The sequence below is a fragment of the Hylobates moloch genome, unplaced genomic scaffold (assembly GCF_009828535.3).
Source record: "Hylobates moloch isolate HMO894 unplaced genomic scaffold, HMol_V3 SCAFFOLD_16, whole genome shotgun sequence".
NCBI lineage: Eukaryota > Metazoa > Chordata > Mammalia > Primates > Hylobatidae > Hylobates > Hylobates moloch.
The window spans coordinates 81,407,902-81,435,228 of NW_026652291.1; the positions used below are offsets into that span (position 1 = coordinate 81,407,902).

At 40.1% G+C, this 27,327-nt stretch overlaps 1 long non-coding RNA gene and 1 pseudogene across 3 annotated transcripts; one reads left to right on the plus strand and one right to left on the minus strand.

Moving 5' to 3' along the window:
• The first annotated feature begins 1 nt into the window (after position 1).
• LOC131381491 (uncharacterized) lies at positions 2-26,902 on the plus strand. 3 transcript variants are annotated; one of them, XR_009210264.1, is made up of 4 exons: positions 2-169; positions 8,337-8,470; positions 22,770-22,891; positions 26,633-26,902. It is a non-coding gene; the product is annotated as an uncharacterized LOC131381491 (long non-coding RNA). The 3 variants fall into 3 exon arrangements; XR_009210263.1 differs by having other exon boundaries at positions 22,774-22,891; XR_009210265.1 differs by having other exon boundaries at positions 162-240; positions 22,774-22,891.
• On the minus strand, positions 21,228-21,325 carry LOC116456525 (U6 spliceosomal RNA; annotated as a pseudogene).
• Positions 26,903-27,327: the final 425 nt, after the last annotated feature.

The window sequence follows — 27,327 nt, forward strand, 5'->3', positions numbered from 1 at the left end:
TCGCGAAGCTCTGCCGGGGCAAGGCTGACGTCGGACGCCGTGGGCCGCGAGCGCGCCCCAGCGCTACTGCGGCTAAGTTTGGCCCTTCCTGGCTGCCGTCCTCCCCTGCAGGCTGTGCGCAGTAGCGGCTGTTAACCCTCTTTTCCGTCTCAGGAAAACAGCGTGCTCGGTGGGTTTGAGAGGACTTGGGTTTTTCTGCCCTCCAGGTTTGAGGCGGAGAAAGAACATTTTGTTCTTGAGGTGATGATGAATTGAATGTAAAATTACGCACAAAGTGGCATGTTTAGTTTGAACTATTCCCGCAGGAAGTATGATTTTTTGGGCGTGGGGGACAAGGTCTCGGTCTGTCGCCCAGGCCTGAGTGCAGTGGCGCAATAACGACTCACTGCAGTCTGGAACTCCAAGGGCTCTTCCCACCTCAGCCTCCGCGTAGCTCGAACTACAGGCGCGCGCGACCATGCTTGGCTAAGTTTTATTTTGTATAGAAGAGGTCTCACCATGTTGCCCAGGCTAGTCTGGAATTCCTGGGTTCAAGCGATCCTCCCATCTTGGCTTCCCAAAGTGCTAGGATTACAGGCAAGCAACCGCGCCGGGCCAGAAAGTGATTGATTTTTTTTTTTTTAAATCACCTCACATTCTAGAAACATTAATCTGGACAACTCTTGGTTGCTGTATGCAGCTTGTGACGGTGGCCCCCAGACTGATCCCGCCTTAGACTACACCCAGTGAATCTCCGCTCTAACCACCGCGGAGTAACTGGGTGTATCCTTCACCTTGTGTAGGGCACATTGGTTCAGTCTTGTAAGTAGAGAAGGGGAAGCCAGGGTAGTAAGGTGTGTTCTTAGTCCTGAACCCTGTCCAACTCCAGTCCTGCATGAAGTCTGTCCTCTTCCCCCCATCCGCATTTGTGACAAGAGAGCTTCTTTTTATTTTATACTTCCATCTAAGAAAATTAGTCAACTTCCTCGTCACATACCACATTTCCCCATTAAGAGGCTTTACTGAAAAGGTGGTAATGGATTGATTTTTTTTAAAGAGACTTTTGCAATCCCTTCTAAATCCTGCATGTACTAAATTTTGTACAAACTGAATAATCAAAATCCAAAATATAAGTTTAAAACATCCACATGAATGCAAATAAGGAAAAACAGTTGGAGGTGGGGGGAAGGAAGCAAACTTACCTGGATAAAATGAAGTTTCTTTCTCGTACAACGTAATGAGAAAATGGTTGGACATGGATTTGCACTAGTTTTGTGGGAAAAACCCGCCTTAAAACAGGTTAAATGGCATGTATGAAATATACTTTGATAGAGGAAGTTTGAAGGGATGGTCATTCAGATTTTAAAGCACCTGAAATTGAGGTATAGGAGGTTACTGTGCCTGATGAAGATGGCCATGGCTCACACATTTAGACAAAATAGGAACCCTGAAGTATTAACGGTAGGCACTCAGAAATGCACACTTTTTTTAAATTAGGCACTTCTCATGTAAGAAGGAAGTAGTATGTAGTATGTAGCATGCCCCAACGTGAATGGCCACAGGGATTTACATAAGATGACTAGTAATTTTCCAAGCAAAATTGGATTAAACAGTTTGTGGATAAGAAAGTGTGATGAGAAGGCCTAGAGGCCAAGGGACAGTACATCTGTTCCTTAATGGCAACATGCTGTAACCGCCCAAGGGGTTCACCTTGCGTGCTGCGTAGACAGAGCCGATTCATCAAGACAAGGGAACTGCAATGGAGAAAGAGTAATTGACGCAGAGCCGGCTGTGCGGGAGACTAGTGTTTATTATTACTCAAATCAGTCTTCCCTGAGCTTTTGTGGGTCAGCGTTTTTGAGGATAATTTGGTGGGGGGAACCCAGTGAACTAGAGTGCTGATTGGTCAGGGATGAAATCATAGGGAGTAGAAGCTGTCTTCTTGCGCTGAGTCAGTTTCTGGTTTGGGGAGTCACAAGATCAGATGAGCCAGTTTATTGATCTGGGTGGTGCCAGCTGATCCCCTAAGTGCTGGGTCTGAAAAATATCTCAAGCACTGATCTTAGGAGTAGTTTAAGGAGGGGCAGAATCTTGTAGCCTCCAGCTGTGTGACTCCTAAACCATAATTTCTAATATTGTGGCTAATGTTAGTTCTACAAAGGCAATCTAGTCTCCAGGCAAGAAGGAGGTCTGCTTTGGGTAAGGGCTATTACTGTCATTGTTTAAACTATAAACTACAAACTAAGTTTCTCCCAAACTTAGTTCAACCTACACTCAGGAATGGACAAGGACAGCTTGGAGGTTAGAAGCAAGATGGAGTCAGTTAAGTTATATTTCTTTCACTGTCTCAGTCATAGTTTTGCAAAGGCAGTTTCAGTGCTGCCCAGGGTTGGCCCTCCTTTAAGTTTTTGTCTGCTCGGAGGGGAGACCATAATGAGAAAATGGTTGGACATGGATTTGCAGTTCACAGCTACCTGGGATAATCTGTCCCATCCTAGGCGTATACCTCATGGGAACACATGCGGACCCATGTAGGGTCCAAAAAAACGGACATGAAAGGAAGAGGCAGAAAGCTTCACAATGTGTGCGAGTTGCTAGCGAGGCATCTGGGCATGCTTAACCTGGAGGAATATTCCCAGGACCGTGAAAAGTTGTAGCAGGACTACTAACTGACCATATGGCACTTTTGGAGAAAGTAGAAAAACGCTGTTTCATCAAGGCCAAGGGTTCTCAAACAGGAAAAGTTTTGCTCCCCCTTGGGACAATTGGCAATGTCTGGAGACATTTATAAATGTCACCATTAGGGAGGGTACCAGTGGCATCTTGTGGGTAGAGGACAGATAGACTACTAAAAGTCATAGTGTAATGGTGGGGAGGTCAGCCCCCCCAACATTACAAAGGATTAACTATTTTAAAATATCAGCAGTGCCATGGTTGAGAAATTCTACTCTTGGCAGATATAGCCCTGAAACAGGATTTCAGCCCCCTCTCAGTCTCTTAGCTGGGTGCCCTTATGTAAGGCACAAAGTAAAAGCACTACTCCCCTGTGTAGGCTACAGGAGGGAGTCAATGAGGAAGTTATCCAGGTTTTGTGAGAGGAGGAACCTTCAGTGAAAAAGGCTGCCAAGGAAATTGCTATGTGTTGGAGACAATATACAAACACATAATCATATTACAAATTGTGATAAGTGTTATGAGGATATATCAGTTCAGATCACCCAGGAAGCTGATGCCAAATTGGAATTAGGATTATTGGGAAATAGGTCCTGTGAAAGACTAAGGGAGAGGAAGAAGAACTGGACCTGGTAAATCTTCAGATCTTGATACAGATCTGACATTTGTAAAAGGAAAGATTGATGAAAGTGGAATTGGGTAGGTGCAGTCTAAGAATGCAGTAGGGATTTGACAGAGTCCTGGCTGATTCAATAGGAAGATTTGGGGTTGCCCGTCAGAGAAGTCCTGCAGTGGGCAGACATGGCCAGGCCTTGGTATCTGCCAGACTGGAGGCTGCCTGGGAAGAACATGGCCTTGGCACAAAGGCTTTAACAGATCTTAAAGGCTTTGCAGCCAGAGGCTGTGAGCTAACTGCACTCCTCACAGCTCCGTTTTTTTTTTTTTTTTTTTTTTTTTTACGAAAGATCAGAATTGCATGTTTCCGTGCCTGCCACAGAAGAATAATTAAAAGAGTGTAGCAGCAGGATTTTATTTTCAGGGGCTTTCCATTTTATTTTTTGCAACCCACAGTAAGAAATATTGTACATTGTAACCTAATAAATACACAAAACTCGATTAAATAAAACAAAAAGCTTTAAAAGCATTACTTAACATTACTCTGCAGTGCGTGCTGTTATTTTCTGTTTCCTCTTTAAAAAAACTGTCTGTGGTGTATGATTGTAATACAATGTGAACATTTTCATGTTTCAGCATGATCAGGGCTTTTAATTAAAAAAAAAGGTAAAATTCATTTAAAATAACCATTTTAAAGTGTACAATTGAATGACATTTAATGCATTCACAATGTTCTGCAACCACCACCTATAAAACATTTTTTATCATCCTAAAAGGAAATCTCATACCCCTTAAGCAGTCACTCCCACTTATCCCCTCCCCACAGTCCTAGGCAACCACCAATCTTTTTCCTGTTTCTGTGAATTTACTTATTTGGATATTTCATATAAATGGAATCATACAATATTACGATATGGACCTTTTATGCATGGCTTCCTTCACAATTTTTTTCTGAGGTTTATATACTTCAAACATTGTACATTATAGATCAGTACTATATTCCTTTTTATGGGTAAACAGTATTCCATATTTTGTGTATGTGTGTGTGTGTGTATACCACATTTTATTTAGCTGTTCCTCCATTTACATTTGGGTTGTTTCCACCTAAATCTATACTACCTTTAGTTTGGATTGATACCAACTTAGTTTCAATAGCATACAAAAACTCTGGCCCTAAACAGCTGAGTCCTCTTGTGTATGTTTCTGTTATTACCGATTGCATCTGTATACCTTGTGTGTTTATTAACATAGATTTGTAATTATTTTATGTACTTGTCTTTTAAATCATATAAAAAAAGGGGAACTACACACCAAAAACATAGTGATCCTGGCTTTTGTATTTACTGATGTAGTTATATTTATCTAACTTCTTGATTTCTTCTTAGAGCTTTTAGTTACTGTCTAGTTTTCTTCGTTTAAGCCTGAAGAACTCCCTTTAGTATTTCTTATAGTGTAGGTCTACTTGTGACAAACTCCTTAAGCTTTTATTTATGTGCTAATGTCTTAATTTCTCCATTGTTGTTGAAGGAAGCTTTGCTGAGTATAGAATTCTTGGTAGATAGTCTTTTTCTTTCAGCACTTTTACTATGTTATCCCACTGCCTTCTTGCCTACGTAGTTTCTGATGAGAAATCAGATGTTCTTATTATTGAGAATCACTTGTGTCTGACAAATCTCTCCTCTCCCTACTTTTAAGATTTTTTTTTGTCTTTGTCTTTTGACAATTTGATTATAATGTTTCTCAGTGTGGAACTGTTTATATTTATCCTTCTTGGAGTTTGTTGAGATTCTTGGGTGCATAGCTTCCTGTCTTTTACCAAATCTGGGCAGCTTTTAGTTATTTCTTCAACATTTTTTTCCACTGTTTTATTTTTCTCCTCTGGGACTCCTGTAATGTGTATGGTGGTACTCTTGATTATTCCCATAGATTTTTAAAGACTCCAATAATTATTCTTCATTTTTTTCTTTTTTTTTTTTTTTGAGACACAGTCTGGTTCTGTCACCCAGGCTGACAGGCAGAATTATGACTCACTGCCTCATGAACTCCTGGGCTCAAGAGGTCTTTCCACCTCAGCCTCCCGAGTAGCTCAAACTATAGACACATACCACTATACCCAGCTAACTTTTTTTTTTTTTTTAATTTTTGTAAAGATGGAGTCTTACTATGTTGCCCTGGCTGGTCTTGAACTCCTGGGCTCAAGTGATTCTCCTGTCTCAGCCTCCCACAGTGCTGAGATTACACATGTGAGCCACTGTGCCTGGTCATTCTTTTTTCTTTATACTCCTAAGTCTGGATAATTTTGATTTTGGTCAACAGTTGTAAGTTCACTCATTCTTTATTCTGCCTGTTCAAATCTGCTATTGCAACCCTCTAGTGAATTTTCATTTCAGTTATTGTATTTTTCAGCTTCACAGTTTCTACTTGGTTTCTTTTCATAATTTCTATCCTTGTTGATATTTTCTATTGTTAAGACATCATTCTTCTGGTTTCCTTTAACTCTTTGTCTATGGTTTCCTTTACCTCTCTGAACATATTTAAAATAGTTGATTTTAAATTTTTGTCTAAAATGTTCACTGTTTGTGCTTCCTTAGGGAGAGCTTATATTAATTTCTTCTGTAAATACTTTCTAGTACTTTCTAGTTTCTTTGCATGCTTCATAATGTTTTTGCTGGAAATTGGACATTTGAATATTAAAATATGCTAACTCTGGACATCAGATTCTTCTCTCACGATTTGTTGTTGTTGTTGCTTCCTGTAAAATATAGTTGTTTGCTTGTTTAGTGACTTTTCTATATGATCTTTGTAAAGTCTGTATTCTTTGTCCTGTGTGGTCTCTGATGTCTCTGTTCCTTTAGCTTGTGTTCAGGGGTGCTTTGATAGATATTTTCCTGATCACCAGGAGCTATACTAGAATAGAATAAAGTAATAAAAGAAAAGAAAGAAATAACAGCAACAAAAAACCCTCTTCCAACCTTTGAAGATTGGCTTTGTGTTAGAGCATGCTTTCAGTACTTAGAGAGGCCATTTATATACTCCCTGCTTGTGCTGAGCCCAAAGATAAGCCAGAAGTAAAAGCTTAGGGTCTTTTTAGATTGTTTTTGAACATGCATCCTGCCCTAGGCATATGCATAGCTTCTAAATTCCTCAGTATATCGAGACACTTTTGAATAATTTCCCAAAGAAACTCTACCCAGCTTTTCCTTGCAGGCTTTCTCTGCATCTATTATTTGCCTCGATTGTAATTCTTTGCCCTAGGTGGCAGCATGTTGTCCGTTTGTCTTACGATGTTTTTGAGGAATGTCTTCTGTGTAGCTGGTTTTTTTTCACGCTGAATAGGTTTCAAGTTATGTAAAACAAAGTCAGGTGCCTTCTGTCATTCTTTCAAGTAGTACTCTCTGATGGCAAGTTTTATGTGTCAGTTTGACTGATTTCCAGATGTTTGGTTAAACATTTTTTTCTTAGTTTGCCTGTGAGGGTGTTTCTGGATGAGATTAATTTTTGGATTGGACTGAGTAAAGCAGATTGCTCTTCTCAACATGGATGAGCCTCATCCAATCTGTTGAAGGCCTTAATAGAATAAAAGGCTGAGTAAGAAGAATTCTTTCTTTTGGCCAGAATATGTTTGAGCTAGGACTTTAGTCTTCTGCCTTTGGACTCATTCTTGGACTAGAACTTACAGCATTGGTTCTCCTGTTTCTCAGGCCTTTGTACTTGGTGATATGGTTTGGCTGTGTCCCCATCAAAATCTCATCTTGAATTGTATGGAATCCCCACATGTCATGGGAGGGACCTGGTGGGAGGTAATTGAATCATGGGGGCGGTTACCCCCATGCTTGTTCTTGTGATAGTGAGTTCTCATGATAGCCAATGGTTTTATAAGGGCTCTTCTCACTTTTGCTCAGCACTTCTGCTTGCCACTGCCATGTGAAGAAGGATGTGTTTGCTTCCCATTCCACCATGATTGTAAGTTTCCTGAGGCCTCTCCAGCCATGCTGACCTGTGAGTCAATTAAACCCCTTTCCTTTATAAATTACCCAGTTTTGGATATATCTTTATTAGCATTGTGAGAACAGACTAATACACTTGGACTGGAACTATACCATTGACTCTCCTGGGTCACTAGTTTACTGATGCAGATCTTGGATTTCTCAGCCTTCCATACTTCAGTGAGCCAATTCCTTATAGTAAATCAATCTCTCTCTTTCTCTTTTATTTATTCTCTCTCTCTCTCTCATTCCCTCCCTTTCCTGTTGGCTGTGTTTCTCTGGAGAATCCAGACTAATACACTGCCAAATAAGTTAGAACAGACAAACACAATTCTCTAAGCATGAGGTCTGTGCTCCCTCCACAACCAGGGACCAAGGTCCCACACTGGAAATGCGTGCTGACTTCAAGACTGCTACCAAAGGTGCTGAGATGCTGAAGAAAGCAAGCTGAAAAATCCCGTTTTTCAGAAAGAAACATTTAATAGAACTTATGAACAGAAGCAATGTCTTGGGTGGGCATGAGATGGTGGATCCCTCTACCTGCCCTCCAGAAAATATCCTTTGTAAAGCAAGCTTTTAGGGTAAAGATTTGTGTAGCTTGTCATGCTTCAGACTTTCTTGTGAAATGTGACCACTGGGGAGATTAGATAAGCATCTTTATTTATGATACAGGGATTGTTTATTTGTGAGAAGTTTTCCATGTTACAGGCATTCTTAAAGACCTTGCTGCAGGAGTCATCATGGTCGTCATTGGCAGTTTCACTTCAAGGTGGCATCACTCTTGTCATGCAACAGGCTGTTTTCCTATGGGGGGGTCAATAAGGGCAATCAAAAATGCTGCAAAGATTTTGTACAAGAACATTTCCTCTTTTAAATTTTTTAATTGACAAATAGTTATTATACACGTTCATGGGGTACATGGTGATGTTTTTATATATAATGCATAGTGATCAGATCTGGTTAATTAGCATATCCATGATCTCAAATATTTATCTTTTTCTGGTGTTGGAAATATTCAGTGTGTTTTTTTGCTGTTAGAAATTATATTTCTTTTTTTTTCTTTTTTCTTTTTTTTTGATACAGGGTCTCTGTCGCCCAAGCAAGAGTGCGATAGCACAATCTCGGCTCACTGCAGTCTCTGCCTCCCAGGCTCAAACGATCCATCCATCTCAGCCTCAGGATTAGCTGGGACAACAGGCACATACCGTCATGCCCAGGTAAATTTTGTATTTTTTGGTAGAGATGGGATTTCATCATGTTGCCTAGGCTGGTCTCTAATTTCTAGGCTCAAGCAATCCACCCTCCTCAGCCTCCCAAAGTGCTGGGATTGCAAGTGTGAGCCACCATGTGTGGCCTGAAATTATATTCTTATTAACTATGGTCATCCTACAGTGATATAGAACACTAGAACTTCTTATTCCTTTTTTTTTTTTTTGAGACGGAGTCTCGCTCTGTCGCCCAGGCTGGAGTGCAGTGGCGCAATCTCGGCTCACTGCAAGCTCCGCCTCCCGGGTTCACGCCATTCTCCTGCCTCAGCCTCTCCGAGTAGCTGGGACTACAGGCGCCCGCCACCACGCCCGGCTAATTTTTTGTATTTTTAGTAGAGACGGGGTTTCACCGTGGCCTCGATCACCTGACCTCGTGATCCGCCCACCTCGGCCTCCCAAAGTGCTGGGATTACAAGCGTTAGCCACCGCGCCCGGCCCTAGAACTTCTTATTCTTATCTAGCTGTAATTTTATAACCTTTAACAAATCTCTCCTTATCCCTTCCTTCTCCCTATCATTCCCAGCCTCTAGTATCCTGTATTCTACTTTTTACTTCTATGAGATCAAATTTTTTAGCTTCCACATGTAAGTGAGAACGTGTGCTGTTTAATGGTTTGTTCCTGGCTTATTTTTCTTAACATAGTGTCCTCCAGCTCCATCTATGTTGTTGCAAATGACAAGATTTCATTCTTTTTTTATAGTTTAATAGTATTCCATTTGTATATACCACATTTTCTTTATCCATTCATTTGTTATTGAACCCCTAGGTGGATTCTAAATCTTGGCTATTGTGAATAGTGCTGTAACAAACATGCAAGTACAGTTGTCTCTTAGATATACTAATTTCCTTTTATTTGGATAAATGCCCAGTAGTGGGACTGCTGGATAATACAGTACTTCTGTTTGTAGTTGTTTTAGGAACCTCCATAATATTTTCAATAGTGGCTCTACTAGTTTACATTTCCGCAAACAGTGTTTTAAGAGTTCCCTTTCCTGCACATCCATGCCAGAATCTGTTATTTTTTGTCTTTTTGACGATAGCCATTCTAACTGGGGTGAAATAAAACCTCATCGTGCTTTTTATTTGCATTTCCCTGATGATTAGTGATGTCGGGCATTTTGTCATGTGTTTCTTGACTCTCTCTTTCTCTCTCTCTCTCTCTTTCTCTCTCACTCTTGCTCTTGCTCTTTTGCCCAGGCTGGAGTGCAGTTGCACAATCTCAGCACACTGCAGCCTCCACCTCCCAGGTTCAAACAATTATCCTGCCTCAGCCTCCCAAGTAGCTGGGACTACAGGTGCGTGTCACTATGCTTGGCTAATTTTTGTATTTTTTCCTAGAAGAGACTGGGTTTCACCATGTTGGCCAGGCTGGTTTTGAACTCCTGGCCTCAAGTGATCTGCCTGCCTTGGCCTCCCAAAGTGCTGGATTACAAAGCGTGAGCCACCATGCCTAGCCTGCCATTTTTATGTATCTTTTAAGAAATGTCTGTTCAGATCATTTACTCATTTGAAAATCAGATTGTATTTTTGTGCTATTGAGGTGTTTGGGTTCCTTGTATATTCTGGATATTAATCACTTGTCACATGAGTCATTTGCAAATATTTTCTCTCATTTTCTGGTTTGTCTTTTCATTCTGTTGATTGCTTTTTAGTTATATATAATATCATTTATTTATTTTTGCTTTTATTGCCTGTACTTTTGGGGGCTTATAAAATATTTTCCCAGACCAATGTTCTGAAGCAGTTCACCTATGTTTTCTTCTAGTAGTTTTATATTTTCAGGTCTTCCATTTATGTAATTGATCCATTTTGAGTTTTGTATAGGGTGAGAGATGAAGTCTGGTTTTATTCTTCTGCATATGGAGATGCAGCTTTCCCAAGACCATTTATTGAAGAGACTGTCCTTTCTCCCAATGAGTGTTCCTGGCATCTGTGTCAAAGATTAGTTGATTGTAGATTGTAGATATGTGAATTAATTTCTGGGTTCTCTATTCTGTTCCATTGGTCTCTGTGTCTGTTTTTATGCCAGTACCGGCTGTTTTGGTTACTACAGCTTTGTAGTATATTTTACAGTCTGGTAGTGTGAAACCTCCAACTTTGTGCTCAGGATTGCTTTGTTTTTTGTGGTTCTATACAAATTTTAGGATTTCTTTTCTATTTCTGTGAAGAATGTCATTGATATTTTGATGGAATCTGCAGATTGCTTTCGATAGTAAGTTGCTCCTTTTTTATTTTTATTTTTATTATTTATTTATTTATTATTTATTTATTTATTTTTTTGAGATGGAGCCTCACTGTGTCACCCAGGCTGGAGTGCATTGGCACAATCATGGATCACTGCAGCCTTGACCTCACAGTATAAGTTAACCACCCCCACCTCAGCTTCCTAAGTAGCTGGGACGATAGACATATGCCACAGTGCCTGGCTAGTTTTTGTATTTTATTTTGGTAGAGACAGAGTTTTGCCATGTTGTCCAGGCTGGTCTGGAACTCCCAGCCTCAAGTGGTCTGCCCACTTTCTTGGTTCAGCATTTTCTTGGTTGCTGTAGACCTTTGGCTATTCTCCAGAGCCATCTTGACTCACTACAACCTCCGCCTCCTGGGTTCAAGTGGTTCTCGTGCTTCAGCCACCCAAGTAGCTGGTACTACAGGTGTGCACCACCATGCCCAGCTAATTTTTGTATTTTTAGTAGAGACAGGGTTTTGCCATGTTGCCCAGGCTGGTCTCAGACTTCTGGCCTCAAGTCATCCCCCACCTTGGCCTTACAAAGTGCTGGAATTGCAGGCATGAACCACCGTGCCCAGCCCTAATTGTTTTTTTTTTTGTAATCTCTAATATTGCCATTTAAAGAAAGTTGTATAAGCAAAATCATTATACCTGTAACCTTTTGAGATTGGCGCTTTTTTCCCCCACTTAGTATAATGCCCTTGCATCCAAGTTGTGTGTAACAATAGTTTTGATAGTTTCCTTTTTATTTGCAGATGTACCCACAATTTGTTTAACCATTCATCTATTGACGGGCATTTTGATTATTTCCAATTTTTTTTGCTATTACAAATATAACTGTTATGAAAAATCATATGTAAGATTTTATGTGGACTTAAGTTTCATTTCTCTGGGATAAATGCCCAGGATGGCAATTTCTGGGTAACATGAGAAGTATTTAGTGTTTTAAAAAAACTGTTAAATTATCTTCCAGAGTGGCTGTACCATTTTGCATTCCCACCAGCAGCAGTATGTGAGTGATCCAGGTTGTTCACATTCTCACCAACATTTGAGTTTTAGAATGATCACTTTGACAGTGTGTGGAGAATTGATTAGAAGTGGATGGCATTCTACATGAGAATTCTGTCTCAGAAATTTTTGTAGTTGTCATGGTGAGACATGATGAGGGCCTAACCCAAACTCTGAAAGTGGGGATGGGCAGATTGGGGAGAAGTTAAGGGAATGAGTTGACAGAATTAAATGATCAATTTGATGTAGGACTTGGAAGAGGGAAATTTTTAAAGAAAACTTTGTTGTTTCTGATTTGGGCATTTAGGTGGATAATGGTACCATTTAGAGAAGTAGGTAATACTGGAAGAAGGGTTTGTCTAGGGTTAAGAAGATGTGTTTAGTTTTAGGCTTGGTCATTCTGAATTTACTTTGTAATCCAAGAGGGACTGGCCAGTAGGCAGCATGCTACATAGGTCTGAAAATAGCATAGTCATTAAGGGAATGGATTTTAGAGTCATTTGAGACAGAGTCGTTAAGGGATTCCAAATCTGAGTTCTTTCTCTTACTCTCTGTATATCTATTGGCAAGTTACTTTACCTCCATTTTCTCATTAAATGAGATGGAATCATTGTGAGGCTTAAATAAGGCAACATGTATAAAACACTTAGCACATGTCAGGTACTTAGTATATGGTAGTTGTTGTTATTATTATTGCAGATTTGCAATTTGGAAACATTATTTTTTCTCTAATGTCAAATGCTGCCCAAAAGGCAAATGTAATAAAGGTTAAAGTATACTCTTTGGATTTAGCAATCATGGGGCCTTGGGGACAACAGGTTTGTAGGGCAGAAGCTTGGTTATGGTATCACAGTATAATCAAGAGGTGAGTGCCTAGAGACAAACACAAAGATATTTGTCCCCCAAGAAATATGTAAAAGGAAGGAGAGAGAAAGAGGTTAGACCAGCTGGGACTAAGGAAATATTTGTCTCCAGAGTTGGAAAGACTTGACTTTGACTTAGCTGAGATTTTTTTTTTTCTTTGAGCAAAGATTAATGAATTGTTAGCTTTTTTTTTTGAGACAGAGTCTCGCTCTGTTGCCCAGGCTGGAGTGCAGTGGCATGGTCTCAGCTCACTGCAACTTCCGCCTCCTAGGTTCAAGTGATTCTTCTGCCTTAGCCTCCTGCGTAGCTGGGATTACAGGTGCCTGCCATCACACTAGGCTAATTTTTCGTATTTTTAGTAGAGACGGGGTTTCACCATGTTGGTCAGGCTGGTCTTGAACGCCTGACCTAGTGGTCCGTCTGCCTCAGCCTCCCAAAGTGCTGGGATTACAGGCATGAGCCACTGCGCCTGGCCAGCCTTTACAAATGGAGGGACATTTCTTTTAGAATGACTAGCTGGAAGGAACTGTTGGTAGAGATGCACAAGAGCTTTGTTTGTTTGTTTATTTGCTTGAGATGGAGTCTCACTCTGTCACGAGGGCTGGAGTGCAGTGGCACGATCTTGGCTCACTGCAACCTCCACCTCCCAGGTTCAAGCGATTCTCCTGCCTCAGTCTCCTGAGTAGCTGGGATTACAGGCACCTGCCACTGTGCCTGGCTAATTTTTTGTATTTTTAGTAGAAACAGGGTTTCATCATTTTGGCCAGGCTGGTCTCAAACTCCTGACCTCATGATTTTCCCTCCTCGTCCTCCCAAAGTGCGGGACTACAGGCTTGAGCCACTGCACCCGGCCTACACATGAGTTTTATAGGTAGGGAATCGTCTTCATGTTAAACTCTTCTCCATCGCCTATATTTTTGTCACTGGTGTAAGGAAGAGAGATCATTGGCTAAAATTAAGTTAGCAGATACTGAAGTATTTAATCCTCACAATGATTGCTTGGTGAAAAGAGTAGTTAAATTTTGGAACAGCTGTTATTAGAAAATGGGAGAGAACTGTCTTGAGAGAAACAGAAATATTGCTATAGTATATTGAGAATCGAGCTAAAGTTGGAGTTGAGATTTGTAGTCGTACCAGTTTACAGCATTGACTATTTTTATTTCTAATAAATTTTGTAAGGGAAAATATTAACCCAGGCCTAGAGTTATTTTGGTATGGATATAGCAGAATGAAAAGAATACAGAGGAGTTATAAAGATATAGTTAGGTGAGTGGTTCAAATGATAGACTTTTTAAAAAATTTTTGGATGGATGGTAATAAAAATAAAGGCAAGAGAAGTCTATTAGGAATATTATTATAGAAGGATCAAGAGACAAGAGGTCTTGAGGAGCTTGAAGACAGTAATAATTAATCAAATAGAACTGGAAGCTTTGGAATAGCCATGTGACATATTAGAGTATAAATGATTCAGAGATATGGCCCATTCCTAGACAGCTTGAAAGCTGATGAAATAGTTATTGATAGTTCAATTGCATGTAGGCTGAGGTTGGGGTGATATGGGAGGCCTGGTGGTATTAATAGTAACTATGTCTGTAATGCCTATTGTAACTAGTATTTTGGTTACAACTAAAAGTGAAGTGGGCTGGGGAGGTGGGGGCATCTATGATTTGTATCATGTGACTTTATAAAGTTCATTGTGTTTTCCCATTTAAGTTTATACTAATAGGTACAAAAGGCATACTGAAGCTAGCCTGAATTCAAAGAGATGGAATTCTTTTATTAAAGAGTCTCAAATTATTAGGAAATACATAGGAGATGGCTTGATTTTCCCAGTTCCTGCTTTTGAGTGTGGTATGTCAAATCTCTCTCTCTCTCTAAGTAGTGGCTGCTTTGAAAATGTATTGGCCTACTCTGCCCCTGCAGATTCCTGCCTCTCAAAGAAATCTCAATATTATATCCCCTTTCCGATCTTGGGGGAAATGCCATAAGTCTCTCTCTGCTCCTGCTGCTTCCATCTCCTCTCCATGCTGAGATGACTCCTAGGACATATAATTTTGGGGAAGAAGGAATGAGATGCTAACACTGACATGGTTTTTTTCTTGCTCACTCATCTAGCTTCACAATGAGTGACTCAACTGCAGTGTTCGCGGGGGTATTTATTATAGGCCAAGACGGCAAAATGTCCATGTTTAATCTAATATTTGAACTGAGGATAGTATCTGGGCCTCTTCAACAACCACCTGGGGTGAGGCCTGAGGTCATGCCTGGTGATACATAAACCTGCTAGTGTTTTTGTTCTTGTTTCTGATTGTTATGCCAATTGACCTAACTTCTGGATAACCTTTCATACTTTGTGGTTTTATTTTTTTTATTTTTGAGATAGAGTCTCACTCTTGCCCAGGCTGGACTGCAGTGGCATGATCTCGGCTCATTGGAACCTCTGCCTCCCGGGTTCAAGGGATTCTCCTGCCTGAGCCTCCCGAGTGGCTGGGATTACAGGTGCCCTCCACCACACCTGGCTAATTTTTTTTTTTTTGTATTTTTAGTAGAGATGGGGTTTCATCATGTTGGCCAGGCTGGTCTTGAACTCCTCACCTCAAGTGATCCACCCGCCTCGGCCTCCCAAAGTGCTGGGGTTACAGGTGTGAGCCACCGCACTGGCCAACCTTGTGGTTTATATTGAAGTTGTCGGCTTATGTGACACCTGCTATCCCACAGCCCTTGATGTCCAATTTAAACAGGCACCTGCTTGATTCTCTAGTCGGCTCATCACCTGCCATATACCCAGCTCCTAGAGCATACTGTATAGTCTGTATAATTGGTTTTAGAATATTCCAAATGTCTCTTTTCAGTCTTTTTTTTTTTTTTTTTTGCCAGTGAATAGCCCTTCTTTGCTAACAAAAACAAGCAGTTAAGCGATGGCTTTGCTGCGCTGAGGTAGGTTCTGACTAGGGCTCTCCTGCAGCTTAGCTCTGATGCCATCTTGTGGTCAAATGGGTATCTACACAGGGAGCCTTTTGTTCTGGTTTTGGCTGTTGCCTACTACCATGCTGAGATGAAAGGCAGATTTGCTCTGTTTTTGTTTGTTTGTTTGTTTACATTTTTCTTTTGCTGTGGATTTGTATTTGGTTTCCCTCATTGACGGAGGGGAAAACTCAGAGTTCAGTGCCCTCTACACTGACCAGTGGGTTGAAGGGAAGCTCTTTCCTTGCACCTCAGGGACAGTTTCACCCACATTTCCCACAGATATTTCCAGCTCAACATTTTCAGAATAGAACTCTTAATCATTGTTCCCGCCTCACCCCCTTCCTTCCCCCAGTGAATCTCATTCTTAAATTCTGTTATCTTCTACACTTTATCTCAGTGAAAGGCTGTTTATCCATTGCTAAGTAAGAGGCCCAAGAGCCAGTTGGGACTGTTTCCCCCCTATTCCCTCATTCACTTATTCTGCCTCCCAATAGCTGCTAATTTTTCGTCCATTTCCTCCATTACTTCACCACAGTCTGAATCATGGCCTTCAATATTTCTCATTGAAACCATTGCACTTGTTTGTCTCTGTCATGTCTTTATGTCTTCCATCTTCTAGCCTTGCCTACATTTTCCTTCATTTTTATTCCAGCATTGATTCAAACTCAGACTTGAAATTCTTCAGTGCCTCTGCAGAGCCTACGGTGTAAACTCCGAGATCCGTGATATGAGTTACAAGACACTCTTTGAGTTGGCATTTGTCTCTTTCTGGGCCTACTCTCCATTCACTCCCCACCTCACATGTAACACCTAGTAGCACTTAGTTCCTGGAACACGATTAACTGCTTCATGCCTATGGGCATTTGTTCATGCTTTTCCTTTTTGATTAGAAATAAACCTCTGTAGGCCTTTCTCTTGGGCTTGTTCAGGTGGTCCAGTAGAAGCATCCTGCAAAATTGCCAGAGGGTATGTGACTTTGTGGGCCTATAAGAAACAGATCGATCTGGCCGGGCACAGTGGCTCACGCCTGTAATCCCAGCACTTTGGGAGACTGAGGCGGGCAGATCACCTGAGGTCAGGAGTTCAAGATCAGCCTGGGTAAAACGGTGAAACTCCATCTCTACTAAAAATACAAAATTAGCTGGGTGTGGTAGCACATTCCTGTAATCCCAGCTACTTGGGAGGCTGAGGCAGGAAAATTGCTTGAACCTGGGAGGCGTAGGATGCGGTGAGCCGAGATCATGCCATTGCACTCCAGCCTGGACCTCTAAATCTCCGTCTCAAAAAAAAAAAAAAAAAGAAAAGAAAAGAAAAAAAGAAACAGATGGATCACTCAAAGGGGAAATTGCAAAGAGCAATGAAAGGATTCCATGAAGAGAGTAACGAGGGAAACATTACTAAACCTTCACAAACAGGAACAATCAAGAGGTGGTAAACACTCCAGGACTAAAAACAGCTGAAAGCCATTACCTCTCCTAGGCCTAACAGTATACTGGAACCTGGAGTGATCTGTAGTTGTGTGTGAGAGGGCGTGCAACAGTTGCTGTATCTGAAAGTAGAGAACTGCAGTCACTGCCAAAAATTGCAGGGGAAGGGGAGAAAGAGAATAAAAGCTCAACCCAGCTCTCCTTTTACCCTGCAGTCTTATGCTGGTGGCTCTCATTGGCTGAGTCCAAATGCAAGCCAGAGGCTAAGGGAGCCTAGTTGATACAGTCCACAGAAGTCAGTTTCTCAGAGCCAGGGAGAGAATGGCAGAGAAAGGACCAGGAGAGGCAAACAGAGTATAAAGTTGTTAACTGGTATTCTGTGAGACAAACTGGGGAAGAGGGTTAGGCGTGTCACCTTTTAGTATAAAGACTTTCAATTAATCACCTCATATTTAATCAGCTGCAAAAGGTGTCCCCAAATTTTGGGCTAAGGAAAGAGGACTGAGAAATGATTTTTTTTTTTTTTTTTAAATACAGACTTTCAACCATTTCTTCTGTTTTAAACTCACCTCTACACTTTGCCTTCAGATGTATCTGGAGCCTCCAATTCCTGAAACTTCTGGGATTTGCAAAACAAATCAGCTTATTTATTAGCTTCCTTGCTCCTAAAAGTGAGGTCTATGATGTCTCTTTTCTATTAGGTCAGTTTTCACAAAAATATTTCATTAGAGACTCATTTACTATCATGGTCAGGAAACAAATATACTCTCTGCTTTAGAGGGAGACTCAACTTTTTATCTTCTAAGATTGTTTTCCATGCAAACATCCTTGAAAAGATAGTCTGGAACAAAAGCTGTCAGTGCCTCTTCATGAGACATACAGAAACACAAAAGACCATTGGAGAATTGTCTCCCAACATTATGGAGGAGAGACACAGTCAACTCATGGACTGGCCCTTTTTACAAAGAAGAATAGCATTCTAAATTTCTAGTTAATAGAGATACCATATCCCTGACTTCAGAAACAGATAGTGAAGTATGCATTATTTTCTAACTCCTTGTCAGGCAATCTGTGTTTCATGAAGCAGACTGTAAGTGCTTTTCACAGAAAGATTCCATCTGTCTTATACTAAGTATTGTTTATCCCAGATCCAGCAATGAAATATCTATTAGTCTTAGTTTTTGGTCTTGATGTGAGTTTCCACCTTTTTTAGTGGCTGCAAGGGTGTTTAATGCAATGTTGGGAAAAGGTACATAGAAAGAATGTGTAAAGGTTAGCAAAACCCTGTCTCTTTCTGTTTGGACAAAATTTACCTTGGATTAAGTTTCTAATTATATTTCCCTAGAAACCTGTAAATGGCAGAATGTCAACTGTGTAACTAGCAATGTTGTTTATAGTAAAAATAACCCTGATTGATAAATTTACCTTGACTGGTTGTGAAGAACTACAAATTCCTGGTATGAAGCCAAAACTTTGGGCTTTCCTAAATAACTCGATGTCTTTTGTGGGGACCAGGAAGTTATGCCCATGAATGTTGGTTCTTATCTGGAATATGGAGCATCTTATCCAAGATGATGATTGCACATGCCCATAGAGATCTCATTCTCTTCCACTTGAGCTATTATATGGGAGTGGTCAATGAAGACAAGCCTCTGGACTTGTGGATTGCTTTGAGAACCTATATAGTGAGACCTATTCACCTATTCTAGTCTTGTGATTCCAAATGTCTAGATAGACTCAGGGATGAGCAACAGGAGCAATGCCGAACATTAAAAAAAAATTTTTTTTAAAAGCAGTTTTAGTTTCACAGCAAAACTGAGAGGAAAGTACAGAGATTACCCATATGCCCCCTGTCCCCACACATGCATAGTCTCTCCCATTATCAGCATCCCCCACCGGGGGTGCTGATGTGCTAAAGTCTGATATGCTGAAGTCTGCAGGTGGTGACATGCTGAAGTCGGCTGTTAGAGTACATGGTCCAAGCTATTTGGAGGTGTCGAAGTATCCCCACATGATGGCTTCTTCGTCTTTTTTTTTTTAAATCCCAAGTCTCTTACACTTCTGTATCCATTCCATGGGGCATGGGTGGATCCTGTGCATTTTGAAAGGGACTGTCCATAGGGAAGAGTTGTGTTCCAGGGGTGTTGTTCCAAGCTTATTTATCCACAGCCGCCTGCAGTTGCTATTGCATCATTTTTTTGGTGCCATTTTGGAAGTGGTCATGTGCAGGACTTTTTTGGGGGCATATGAATAGAAATGTATCTCAACATATATTTTTTTGGAATTCCGTGTATTTTCTTTTATGAATATAAAAACATTCTAAGAATGGATCCATATGTTTTTATCAGACTTCCAAAGGTGGTCCATGGCACACAAAAAAAGTGAGAATTCTTGTTTTCAGCCTCTTCTAATATATGTTAGTCTCAATATTCTTGAGTTTCCCATACGTATCTGGATGTTTCTAAACTTACTCAAGGTTTGAACAGAAGTACAGGGGCATAGGGAGAGAGAGAGATGAGAATCCAAGTAACTGACTTCTTGGCTCTAGCTTTTTCTTCTTTTTTTTCTTTTATAACACTTTAACCTGGAAGGGATAGACTTTCTGCTTCTATGTTAGCAATTCTCAACCCACCTGGTTTCATGACTCCTTTATACTCGTAAAAATTTTCGAGGACCCTAAATAAATTTGATTTGTTTGGGTTATTGTTATCAGTATTAGCCATATAAGAAATTAAAGCAGAGATTTTAATAATATTATAATACATACCATATTTTATGAAATATAACTATATTTTTCAAAATATAACACCATTGATGAAAAAAGTGGCATTATTTTATATTTTTGCAATTCCCTTTAATGTCTGGCTAAGTAGAAGATAGCTTAAATAGTAACTCATATTTGCTTCTGTATTCATTTAGTTGGAATTTCATATATAACTTAGCCCTGGAAAACTCCACTGTCTACTCATGACAGCGTAAGCGTGAAAAAAGCACAAAATGTTTTAGTACATTATGAAAATAGTTTTGACCTCACAGATCTCCTAAAAAGGTCTTGAGGATCCTCAGGGGGTCTCTAGGCCACACTTTGAGAACTGCTATTTTGTGCCTTATATAGCAAGCCTCAGGGCCTAGCCATTTTAGTCAAAAGGAGTGCATCCTGCATGCACTCTCTGCCCTATGGTGTAAGTCCTCTAGAGTTTTTCCTGACATGTTCTTGGAAGTAAATCAATTTAGAAAATACTAAGCCTAGCTTTCAAGACTTGCTTTAAGATCCTATTTTGACTCCCAGAAGGTGAATATGAACTTTTTCTTTCATTTGCATAACTGCTATAATACACTTAAATGTTCTCAAGGCACATGGATATCCCTGGCAGAATATGGAGTGATTTATCACAAAGAAATGCAAAAAGTGGAAAGTAGAAAAATGAAAGTTCCTGTTATTTTGTTATAGTAAAGCAATCTAGCTTGTTTTGCTTGTTTTGTTTCAAATTTGCTTTTCTGGGCTCACCTGGACCTCCCACTCCTTTTTAATTTTTAAAATTAAGTTACTAATTAATATTTATTTATTTATTTACTTATTTATTTTGAGATGGAGTCTTGCTCTGTTGCCCAGGCTGGAGTGCAGTGGTAGGATCTCAGTTCACTGCAGCCTCTGCCTCCCGGGTTTAAGCGATTCTCCTGCCTCAGCCTCCCAAGTAGCTAGGATTAGAGGTGCGTGCCACCATGCCCAGCTGATTTTTGTATTTTCACTAGAGACAGGCTTTCACCATGTTGGCCAGGCTGGTCTCAAACTCCTGACCTCTGGTGATCCACCTGCCTTGGCTTCCCAGAGTGCTGGGATTATAGGTGTGAGCCACCGTGCCAGACCCCTTTTTAAATTTTAAAATAATTTCAAGCTTATAGAAAAGTTGCAAGTACAGTACAAGACCCTTAAAAAAAAAAACTTATTTGAATGGGTCATTCCTTAAATATTTTACTGTATATTTCCTACAAATTAGGACATTCTCCTTTTACTGCAAAATAGCCATGAAAATCAGGAAATTTACATTGATGCATTAACTGCCTCCAGTGTCCAGATCCGAATCAAATTTTGCCAATTATCTCAGTAATACCATTTATAGCAAAAAATCTGGTTCAAAATCATATGGCGTATGTAGCTGTCATATCTCTTTTTTAGATTTTTCTTGACTTCATGGCCTGGACACTTTTTTAAAAAAGTATGAAACACTTCACAAATTTGTGTGTCATCCTTGTTCAGGGGCCATGCTGATCTTCTCTGTATTGTTCCAGTTTTAGTATATATGCTGCCATTTGTGCTACCAAGGTGAGCACCCTTGTCATCCTTGAAGATTTACAGGCCAGTTATTAAGTACTTATCCCTCAGTTCGGATTTGTTTCCTCATGATTAGATTCAAGCTGTGCAACCTTGGCATGAATATCACAGAAGTAATTCTGTGTTTTCTCATTGTATCCTATCAGTTGTCACATGATATTTCTATATTCCCTTACTGATGCTTACTTTGGTCACTTGATTAAGGTGGTAGCCACTAGAATTCAACAATGTAATGTTATTCTTTTCCTCTTTGTAATAAATAAGTATTTTGCAGGGAGATAGTTTGAAACAGTGTAATATCCCGTTGTTCATCAAACTGGGGTCACTGCCCCCAGGCTCTTTCTTGCACATACACACACTTATACACAATGTATATGCATTCATATCTATATTTATTTTTGTATCTACTTGAAATCCATAAGTTTACCTCAAAGCCTTCATTCTTATTTAGTACCACAGGGTTCATTCTACTTTTTCTCCTCTTCATATTTGTAACCCTTCTTCCTATCAGTGACAAAAATGGATTCCATCATCTTTAATATATTTGTTTATATGATCCATATCCCTGCTATTGCCTAACCATCCTGCTATTGCCGCCCCCGCCCCCACCCCCTTTCTTGCACAGATGTCCTAATTGCCACACTTAGGCTCTATCGCTTACTATTCTCTCTGTCTGCGTACCACAGAGGAAAGGCCATCAGGGGATATGGCAAGAATGTGGACCTCAGCAAGCCAGGCAGAGAGCCTTTACCGGAGCTGAATTGGCCAGCACCTCTATCTGGGACATTTGGCCTCTAGAATTGTGAGAAAATAGATTTCTATCGTTTAAGCCACCCAGTCTATGGTGTTTTGTTATGGCAGCCAAGCTGACTAATACAGAAGGGGAGAGAAGAAAAGAGAAGAGGAGGAAGACAAAAAGAAAGATTAAAAAGGGGCATGAGAAAACTTTTGGGGGTGATGGATGTATTTGTTATCTTGATCTCATTCAATCTATAGACCAATGTGAGGAGAACTGACATGTTAACAGTATTGTGTGTAATCGGTAGACATCATATATGCCCACATTTATTTACGTCACTTTAATTCTATTTTTTTTGGGTGAGTTGGTGGGTGGATGGAGTCTCGCTCTGTTGCCCTGGCTGGAGTGCTGTGGCACAATCTTGGCTCACTGCAACCTCCGCCCCACGGGTTCAAGCAATTCTCCTGCCTCAGCCTTTTAAATAGCTGGGACTACAGGCATGCACCAGCATGCCTGACTAACTTTTTTGTATTTTTAGTAGAGACAGGATTTCACCATGTTGGTCAGGCTGGTCTCAAATTCCTGGCCTCAAATGATCCACCCGACTTAGCCTCCCAAAGTGCTGGGATTACAGGTGTGAGCCACCGCACCTGGCCCAATTCTTAACTTTTTTTTTTTTAAAGACAGGTTCCCACTCTGTCACCCTGACTGGAGTGCAGTGGCATTATCATGACTCACCACAGCCTTGACCTTCTGGGCTCAAGTGATCCTCCCATCTCAGCCTCCCAAGTAGCTGGGACTACAGGTTCGTGCCACCATGCTTTTCTAATTTTTGTATTTTTTGTGGAGACAGGGTTTCTCCATATTATTCAGGCTGGTCTTAAGCAATCCGCATGCCTCAGTCTCCCAAAGTGTTCGGATTACAGGTGTGAGCCACCACATGTAGCCTCTTAAATTCTTAATTAGGGCTCTAGATCAATGTATCTGTGTTCTTCACCTCCACTAATGGTAACCTGAAAACAGGGTAGACAATTTAATCTTCTTTCGATAAAGATAATTGGAGGTCATGGCCTTATTTCCTTTGTGAAAAAGACATCAGGGTTTTGACTGGTTTTGACAGGTTCATTTGGTCAATAATAAATGTGTGTATATAATAGTAATTTGATGATTGCCCCTCTAGCATTCTTTCACTCTCTTTTTGGCTACACTATTCAATTTTGTGTTTCTGGAATCCAGTCTTTTACTACCCTCAGTCCTAGAATGTTCTAGATGGTGCTTCACCTCTGGCCCTAAGGTTGGAATAGGTGCCCAGGTTTTAATCAATCAGTGTTTCATACTGCCTGGTCTCAGTGTTTGGTTAAAGATGGGCAAATAATCTGGGCCTTTCCATTCACAGTGAATATTATTTGTTACCAGAAAAGCAGGATTATTTTTTTCTCATGGACTTGAACTAGAGAGAATACAAGAAGTTTCTATAGTCATCTTACCACCACATGTGAAAAGTGAGAAAACAATCAACACAGAATAAGCAGAGCCAAAGACATGAAGACAGCAAAACCAAGTCCTGGGTCAATCTGCATCTGAACCTAGTAATAGCCCTTGACTTCTTAGTTATGTAAACTAATGTTCCCTTCATGCTTGAGCCTGTTTGGGTTGAGTTTTGTCACTTATTGAAAAAGTCTCAAGTGTTTTTTTTTTCTGTTGTTGTTGTTTGTTTGTTTTTTTGAGACAGAGTCTCGCTGTGTTGCCCAGGCTGGAGTGCAGTGATGCTATCTCTGGTCACTGCAATCTTCGCCTCCCAGTTCAAGTGATTCTCCTGCCTCAGCCTCTGGAGTAGCTGGAACTACAGGCACACATCACCACGCCTGGCTAATTTTTGTACTTTTAGTAGACACGGGGTTTTGCCATGTTGGCCAAGCTGGTCTCAAATTCCTGACCTCAAGTGATGTGCCCACCTCGGCCTCCCAAAGTGCTGGGATTACAGGCATGAGCCACTGCACGTGGCCTCAAGTTTTATGCCATTCAAAAAACTTATATAATATTTTGCACCATTACCAAAAGTATTCAGAATAAATGAGGTGATTGATATCTCTGCTCTGTTCTGGGTCTGATCTACGAACCCTAAAGCATTATGTTTGTTGTAGGATGTCATTATCTAAAAAGGAGGAGGAAGAAATGTAGGAGGAAGAAGAGGAGAAAAGAAATAAATATAAATGGTCAATCAAAGTAAAAGAATGTTCAGTCTTTCTAATGATTAAAGAAGTGCAAATAAAAACACTAGTGAGACAGCATATTTGTCTACCATATTGGCAAAGATTAAACCGTGAGAATGCCTGGTACTGGTGAGGTTATAAAGTGGCAGACCCTATTCCATGCGGTTTCTATGAATACAAATGTTTGCAACTTTTCTAGAGGGAAACTTGATAATAACTATCAAAATTTAAATGTGTATCTTACTTCATTAAACAATTCTACTTTTACAGATTTATTCTAAATAATTGCACAAATATACAATAATATATGTACAAGTATAAATGTGGTATTGTTTATACTAATGAAATGAAACCTTAAATGTTTATCAGTAAGTCATTGGTGAAATAAAAAATGGTACCTTATTCAAATGAGTGCTTTGGTAGGCATTAAAGCTGATCAGAGAGATGCAGAAGCATTGCCACAGGAAGAGAGCTATGATTATTTTAAAGAAGCAAAATACATTAAAGAACAGTAGTTATACTGTAATTCCACTTATCCAAATTTATTTCTGATACATTTTAAAAGTCTGAAAGTTTACAGCCAAGAACTGCCCTTGGTGGTGAATCTAACTCAGATTAGTTTATGTAGAAAAGGAGATTTGTTGAAAGGACTGAGGTAGGTCACAGCATAAAATAAATTGCTTAAAGAACCAGAGACACGCCGGGCATGGTGGCTCATGCCTGTAATCCCAGCACTTTGGGAGGCCGAGGCGGGTGGATCATGAGGTCAGGAGATCGAGACCATCCTGGCTAACATGGTGAAACCTCGTTTCTACTAAAAATACAAACAAATTAGCCGGACGTGGTGGCAGGTACCTGTAGGCCCAGCTACTCGGGAGGCTGAGGCAGGAGAATGGCGTGAATCCCAGGAGGCAGAGCTTGCAGTAAGCCGAGATCGTGCCACTGCCCTCCAGCCTGGGCGACAGAGCGAGACTGTCTCAAAAAAAAAAAAAAAAAGAACCAGAGACATTTTAGGGAATTCAGAGACTATTGTATCAGACCTGAACACTGTCATCTTCTTCTTTTACTCTGTCTTCCATGTCTTTCTTTTTCCATATCTTGTTTCAGTTTCATTCTGCCTTATCATATACAAGATTTCTCCATATTGTGAGGAACATGGCTGCTGGCCACTTCTACACATACACTCTATGACTGTCCATAGTGAAAAAAAAAGATTTTTCTCTCTTAGTTTCCCAGTGTGAAAAATCTCAGGGCAGGATTTTGATTAGCCTTGTATCATATGCCCACACTTTTGACCAATCACTGTTACCAGGAGGTCAGAATTTTCTAAGGTTAGAGTACATTACCATAAGAAATATTACGTTCTCACATAGGTTTAAATACAGACCAGGTGATCACTTAGAGAAAGTAGTATCATGGGTGTAAAATACCAAAAAGGTTGTGTGAATCAAGTAACCTTGAGTCCCTTTTCAACTGTAATTCCATGATTTTCTAAAGGGTGAATCTGTTTTTTTTAGGTTCATTTTGTTCATGGACTGTCAAAAAGACAGTTTTGACTTTTTTCAGGCCAGAAAATCTTCTTTGCCTAAAATATACGTGAAATTAAGATAAAAATGTTCTTGTTTTTAACTCTGTATTTTACTCTACCTTTTCACCTTTGTTATATGTCCAAACACCAAATAAGCAAATTGAATGCTAGGTAGCATTATTATAGTCAACTCTTAATTATCTAGATAGAGTTATCATATTTACCTATATATATGTATATATATGTATATATATGTATATATATGTGTATATATGTATATATATGTATATATATGTATAAATATATATATATATTTTTCTTTTCTTTTCTTTCTTTCTTTCTTTTTTTTTTTTTTTTGAGACAGAGTCTCATTTTGTCACCCAGGCGGGAGTGCAGTGGTGTGATCTCAGCTCACCGCAACCTCTGCCTCCAGGGTTCAAGCGACTCTTCTACCTCAGCCTCCAGAGTAGCTGGACTTACGGGCTTGCGCTACCACACCCAGCTAATTTTTGTATTTTTAGTAGAGATGGGGTTTGCCATGTTGGCCGGGCTGGTGTTGAACTCCTGACCTCAGGTGATCTGCCCACATCGGCCTCCCAAAGTGCTGGGATTACAAGCTTGAGCCACCATGTCTGGCCCATTATTATATTTTTGAGAGCTATTTTTTGCTGTCCACTTGTCTTTCTGATTATAGAGACTAGATTTCACACTGTTAATTATTGCAGCAAGGAAATAGAACTCCAATAGTTTTCAGAGCAGCAACACACCCAGCTAAAAAAATTACATTTTTCAATTTTATTTGCAGGGAGATGTGACCAACTAAGTTCAATGAAAGTATCGTGTGGGACTTCTAGGAAGGTTTGTAATGGGAGCAGGTTTGATTAAGAGAGGACTAATTTGCCTTTTCTGCTATCTGGAATGTGATAGCTAGAGCTCAGCAGTCTTCCTGGTTCATGAGATGGCTTTGAGAATGAAAGCCACTTACTGTGGATGATGGAGAAGATAGAATGAGCCAGGGTCACTGATGCTTTTGTGGAGCCACCATTCTGTCTCTGTATCCTTCCAGGAAAGAATAAAGCCTTGTGAGTTTAAAGTTTTTTTCTTTAAAAAATGTCTGTTTATGCAGTTCCCGAAACAATAAGTTTTTCTGTGTGCCGTTATTTATGATGTCCTTTGAAATCATTGATTGTATTGAGAGTAAGGGTAATTTATAGGGTGAAAGAATGAAAGTATGGCACAAGAGATCCTGTCCCCTCGAAATCACTTAATTTACTTCCAGGGAGTAATGTTAGGCGTGAGGGGTAGGTTAACTATAACAATGGCTACTATGTGTTCTGTGTTTATTCAAGACACTGCTGAAAGCATTTTGTTTGAATTGACTTATTTAATCCAGACAACTTGTTATGAAACAACTATTTATCCATTTTACAGATGAAGAAACTGAGTCATGGGGAAGTTAAGTATGCTTCAAAAAAATCACACAGCCGATACAACTGGGCA